The sequence below is a fragment of the Octodon degus genome, unplaced genomic scaffold (assembly GCF_000260255.1).
Source record: "Octodon degus isolate 3935 unplaced genomic scaffold, OctDeg1.0 scaffold00120, whole genome shotgun sequence".
Classification (NCBI taxonomy): domain Eukaryota; kingdom Metazoa; phylum Chordata; class Mammalia; order Rodentia; family Octodontidae; genus Octodon; species Octodon degus.
This window is the reverse complement of record NW_004524696.1, coordinates 3,859,069-3,865,726: the sequence shown is the minus strand read 5'-3', so window position 1 is coordinate 3,865,726 and position 6,658 is coordinate 3,859,069. Positions and strand designations below refer to the sequence as shown.

The following is a 6,658-nucleotide window of genomic DNA, read 5'->3' as shown; positions in this document are numbered from 1 at the left end:
CTATGTGAACTGAAATTTGAAATGTACTGTTGGGAATGGCTGTTATGTAACTAACCCGCAGTAAATAAAATTAGTCCATCCCAAGACAGATGCATAACATCTACAACTTAAAGGGGAAGAAGTTTATTTTGCTCACAGTTCCCTGCAGGTGCATTCTTTATAAGTTATGAATGTAACTGTATACCTATTTATATAGGTCACTGTTAATGTTTCAATAAAGTTTTAAAATTTTCTCTATTAAATATCAAATAATTACTATTTCATCTGCTTTTAGACCCTTAAGAGTTTTGGTGACTTTTTAAAAAATTTAATTAAATTATTTATTTATTTATTTATTTATTTGGTGGAGCCGGGGATTGAAGATATTTTAATGTTATTTCTTTAAGATAGACATTTAGATCTTTGTTGTAGGGTTAAGATATAATTTACTTTTGTATATTTGTATTTCCATCCTAAAATTTGTTTAAAACTCATGGATCCAGAAAGTAAACCTATAAGAATGATTTGTTTCTGGGTTTTGGTTTTTGCTGCGACCATCCACAGAGGCTGGCTTCATGGGGCACCTGGAGGAGGGTTCTGGGTCTTGGCCTCGAGATGAGGAGCCTGGGGCCATGAGAGGTGAAGTGATGAGCTACTCAAGTCAGGCAGCTAATTAAGTAGCAGAGCTGAAGTTAGAACTCAGGTTTCCTGCCTCTCAAGATTGTTGCAATGAGTCTGTGGAAGCAAACCCCTAATGACTTCTTAAGTAAATCACTGGAAGGCCAGTTGTGGTCAAATTAAATTCGGGAGTGGATTACTGAGGCATCTTGGCTTGCGTGGATGGCTATATGAATATAGGCCTGGAGCAGATGGAAGAGTATGTTAATGGACAGCTGAACAATAAGTACAGGGACACATTTATCCGAGGAAACAATGTATGGTATGTAAGTACATAGAAGAGAAGCATGTGAAGAAACCAAGGAAGCAATTCTTTTCATAGTCGGAATGTATTTTTTAATGAAATGTTTTCTATTTTTGGTTCTTTTGTGATGTAAATGTCCTACCCTTACAATAGTTGGTGATTTTTTTTTAACTGATATGTGAGTAAGGTGATTGTTTAGAATTAGAAAGGACTTTATACATTTACATTTCAGTCATTTTCTTTTACATCTGTGTCAGTTTACAAAATGCTAAAAGAATAAAAAATACAAATATAAAAAGAATTTTTTGTTTTTCTTCCTTTACTTTTCTATTTTTAACTTCTTTTTCTTTTTTATTTTATAAAGAGAATATGAAATAATATTAAAACAGAAAAATTACAAGTGACACAGAATTTCACTTAACAAATTACTATGACTTTCACAATATTTGTTATAATGCATAAAGCTGTCTTCTAACCAGTTAGTTATTCATATACCAGATATATACATGCAAAATTAGAAGAAGAAAGAAAATAATAAAGAAATATATAAGATATTAAGAAGAGAAAAAGAAAAACCAAGTGAACAAAGGAGACAAAACAAATTAAGCATTATCTGCTCCTTTCCATAGACCAGCAGAAATGCACAGTACAGTTGTGCAAAGCACCCTGATTACATGCCTGGACAAATCTCTTTCCCCCACTTCCTCTCCTGTCCTCCTTAACTCAGTAACTCTTTCCTTGGGAATAAGTTCATTCCCTTTTCCTGGTATTTATTGTACCCTTCAGATTCTATTTTCTCTTTCAGGTTCTCACACTTAGGAGACAGTGTGATGTTTGCACATGTGGGTCTGATTAATTTCACTTCATTTATTAACAAAAGTCTCAAATTTATCCTGTTTTATAACTGAATAATACTCCATTGTGTAAAAATACCACATTTTCTTTATCCAGTCCTTAGTTGATTGGCATCTGGGTTATTTCCAGGATTCAGGTATGACAAATTGCACTGCTATAAACATGGGTGCACAAATATCATTGTGGCATGATGTTTTCAGTTCTTTCGGAAAAAAATGCCCAGGAGGGGGACAGCTGGCTTGAATGGGATCCCCAGTCCTAGCTACTTAAGAAATCTCCATACTGATTTACGTAGTTGTTGTACTAGTCTGCATTCCCGCTAATAGTGGAGAATGGCTCCTTTTTTCCCTACAGTCCCTTCAGCATTTGTTGTTGGCTAAATTCTTTTTTTTTTTTTTTTTTTTTTCAGAATTGGGGATTGAACTCAGGTGCTTCTGTTAGCTATTCTTCATGGGGTGAGGTGGAATCTCAGTGTTGTTTTACTTTGCATTTCTTGAATGACCAATGATGTTGAACACTTTTTAAATATATTCACTTGCCATTTGTATTTCTTTGTCTGAAAAGTATATATTCATCTCAGATGCCCACTTTGGGACTGGGTCTTTGAAATTGAGGGGGGGCTGATTTTGTTAATTATTTATGTTTTCTTGATAGAAGGACTTTATCAGAGTTGACTGTAATTTTTTCCCAGTTTGTTGGTTTTCTTTTCACTCTGTTGGAGATTTCCTTTGAAGTTCAGAAACTTTTCAAAAAGATGAGATCCCAGTTGTTGATTCATTGAAATATTTTCTGTGCAGTTTGGTTTTTGTTCATGAACTACTACCCCTATGCCTTTAATATCTACATTTTCCACTAGAAGATTTAGTGTTTCTGTTTTAATATTTAAATATTTGATCCATTTTAACTGTAGCTTAGTGAACTGTGATAGACATGAGACTAATTTTAGCCTTTGGCATGTGTAGAGCCTTAACTTATTTTTCTTACATAATTGTTCAGGCTAGAGTCTCAAAAATAAAATTAAATGGAAATGCAGGTATTTATGTTTTATTCTTTTCTTAAAATTTTATTTTAAAGAGAAAAACAAAAATAAATAACAATATAATTTTTACACATGGGGTCTGATTTATTTCACTTATGAATATAGCCTCTATTTGCATTCATTTACCTACAAAATCCTCAAATTTATCTTTCTTTATGGCTTAGTAATTCTCTATTGTATAAAAATACCAAAACTTTGTTATCCATTTTTCATTTGATGGGCATTTGGTTTGTTTCCAAGATTTAGCTATGACAAATTATGCTGCTATAAACATGGGTGCACATATATCACTGTAGTATGTTTTCAGTTCCTCTGGAAAAGCACTCAGGACTGGAATAGTTGGGTTCAATGGGACTTCTAATTCTAGTTTTTTTTTCTTTCTTTTCCTTTTATTTTTTGTTTGTTTTTTGGCAGAACTGGGGATTGAACTCAGACCCTTGCACTTGCCAGGGAAGCGCTAATTCTACTGAACCATCTCCCTGGCCATAATTCTAGTTTTTTGAAGTTTCCATATTGATTTCCATAGAGGTTCAAAAGTCTACACTCTCATCACTCCTGTGAACAGTGGAGAAGGGTTTCTTTTTCTCATAAAGCCTGTCCAGTATTTATTATTAGTGATTTCTTTTCTTTTTTCGTTTTCTCTTTCTTTCTTTCTTTCTTTCTTTCTCTTTCTTTCTTTCTTTCTTTCTTTCTTTCTTTCTTTCTTTCTTTCTTTCTTTCTCTTTTTCTTTCTTTCTTTTGTTGTACCAAGTATTGAACTCAGGACCCTGTGTTTGTCATAGTGATTTCTTTGTGATAGCCATCTTTCTAGGGTGAGATGGAATCTCAGTGTTGTTTTAATTTGCATTTTTTGAATGACCAGTGAAAAAATAAACATTTTTCATGTATTAATTTCCTATTTGTATTTTTTCTTCTGAGAAGTATTTATTCATCTCAGGTGTACATTTTTGGATTGGGTCTTTGAATTTTTTGGGTCTGATTTTTTTAGTTCTTCATAGGTTCTAGATAGAACTCTTGTTAGAGTGATTATTGGTCAATTTTTTTCTAAATTTGTGACTTTTCACTCTGTTGAGAATTTCCTTTGATATGCAGAAACTTTCCAAAAAAATGAGATTTCAGCTATTGATTTTTTGAAGTACTTCCTGTGCAGTTTGGTTTTGTTCATGAACTCCCTACCTACACCTATGTCTTCAAGATTTCTACCTAATTTCTCTTCCAGTAGATTTAGTGTTCCATTTTAATGCTTAGATCTTTAGCCCATTTTGATTTTAGTTCAATGCGTAGTAATGGACATGGATCTAGTATTAGTTTTCAGCATGTGGAAAGCCAGTTTTCCAGCACCATGTATTAAAGAGGCTATCTTTCTTCCTTTGAGCATAGATGGGCCTTGTCAAAGATAAGTTGACTGTGTATATTTATAGTTGTGCCTGAATCTTCTTTATTTATTTATAAGAGTGAAAAATAGTGATAGAAATAAAAGCATTAGAAATGATATATTGGGCTGGCCAAATAGTTCAGCAGATTAAAGTGCCTGAAAGCAAGCACAAGGGTCAGGGGTTCGATCCCTGGGCCTGCTGTGCCGGCCCCACCCCTGGGGTATGCTGAGACAGCAATTAAGACTAGGCATAGTGGTGCACACCTGTAATCTTAGCTCTTGGGAGTCTGTAAACAGGTGGATCACTATGAGTCCAATCTAGTAGTGAGACCCTGAAGACCCTGTCGACCCTTCCCTAAAAAATGAAAAAAAAAAAAAAAAAGAAAGAAATGATACAAGATTTCATTAAACAAAGTAATAGTAATTCAACAATGGTTGCTGTATTGCATAATGTTATCTTCAAATTAGTTATTTTGATTGCCAGATATAAACACGTATGATTCATTTAAAGAAAAAAACAAAACAATAACAAACAAGTTATAAAAAATTCAAAAGAGGAAAAAAATCAGAGTAAAATTTTTTTAAGCATTAACTGCCTCTTTCAAAAGCCCAGCAGAAATCAACAATACAATTATCCAAACTATTCTGCATATATACCTAAATATATTTATTCCCCTTCTTTCATTTGTCCTTCTTTTCAACCCGGGCTTTCCTTCCCATGGAGCAATTTCTTTCTCTTCAAAGTATTTGTGGTAACTTTTAGATTTTCATTATTTTTTCAGGTTCTCACACTAGTGAGATAATATGATGTTTGCACATGTGGATCTGATTTATTTCACTTACCAATATAGTCTCTAGCAGCATTCATTTATCTACAAGTCTGCATCTTCTAATCTGTTACATTTATCTTCAGCTCTGTATTTTTTGCCAGTATCATGTTTTTTTTTCTTCCTTTTATCACAGTAGCTGTACAGTATATTTTCAAGTCAGGGATTGTAATGCCTTTTGCCTTGCCTTTGTTGGCCAGGATTGCTTTTGCTATTCTAGGTCTTTTCTGGTTCCAAATGAATTTTAGGAATGTTTTCTCTAGATCTGTGAGATATGCCGATGATATTTTAATGAGGATTTCATTGAATTTGTATAACAGTTTTTGGTGTGTGATCATTTCCATAATGTTGGTTGTTCCTGTCCAGGAGCAAGGAATAGCTTACCATTTTCTAAGATTGTATATAATCTAATTTTTAAAGAGTATTATAATTTTATAGCTGTGTCTGCATCTTCAAGGAAGATCTTTTACTTCCTCCGTTAGATTAATTCTTAAATATTTCATTATTTTGGATGCTATTGTGAAGGGTGCTATTTCTCTAAGTTCTTTCTCAGTGAGTTTGCTGTTTGAGTAGAGAAATACTATTGATTTTGTGGTGTTGATTTTGTGTCCTGTTATGCTAGCTAATCAGTTCTTTAATTCTAGGAATCTCTTGGTGGAGTTTTTTGGGTCTTACATGTAGCACATCATGTCATATGTGAATAATGATAATTTGCTTTCTTCCTTTCCAGTTCTTATTCCTTTTATGTCTCTCTTTTGCCTAATTGCTTTGGCTAATGTTTCCAGGACTATTTTGAGTAAAAGAGGTGACAGTTGACATCCTTATCTCTTACCTGATTTTAGAATAGAAGTTTTCAGTTGTTCTCCATTTAAAATGATGTTGGCTGTTGATTTGTCATAGTCAGCTTTTGTCAGATTGTATATAAGGCATCTATTCCAATTTTCTGTAGGATTTTTATCTCGAATAAGTTTTAGACTTTATTAACAGTTCTCTTTTTGGGTTGTCTCTTTCTCTGGTTTTGGTATCAGTATAGAACCTGCCTCTAAAAATGAGTTAGTGAGGACTGCTTCCTTTTCAATTTCATTGAAGAGTGTGAGGAGTATTGGGATTAAATCTTCTCTGAGTTTCTTGTAGAATTCAGCTATAAATCCATCAGGACCTGGGCTTTTTTATTGCTGTTGTCAACATTTTGATTACATTTTCAATTTCATTGAATAATACTGGTTATTCAAAATTTTTATGTCTCCTTGATTCAGTTTTGGTAATTCATGTATATCTAGGAATCTGTCCATTTCTTCTATGTTTTCCATCCTATGAGAGTAAAGATTTTTCAATGTAATGGTTGGTGATATTCTGAATTTCCACAGGGCCTGTAGTAATTTTACCCTTTGATTCCTTTTAGTTTTGTATTTTTTGGTAAGGGTCTACAGAGTCTACAGGGTCTCACTATGAAGATCAGACTAGTAGTGATCTGCCTGTGTTCAGCCTCCCAGAGAGCTGGGATTACAGGTGTGCACCACCATGCCCAGTCTCAGTCACCCTCTCATTCCACCTGGTGTGGGGCCAGCACAGCAGGTTGGGGATTGAATCCTGGCCACTGTGTCTGCCTAAGCAGGCACTTTAATCCATTGAACTATTTGGCCGGCAAATCCTTTTCATTC

The 6,658-nt window shown here is 33.9% G+C and overlaps 1 pseudogene; it reads left to right on the top strand.

Annotated features, from left to right (window-relative positions):
• Positions 1-708: 708 nt before the first annotated feature.
• Positions 709-950, top strand: LOC101575360 (annotated as a pseudogene).
• The last annotated feature ends 5,708 nt before the right edge of the window (positions 951-6,658 follow it).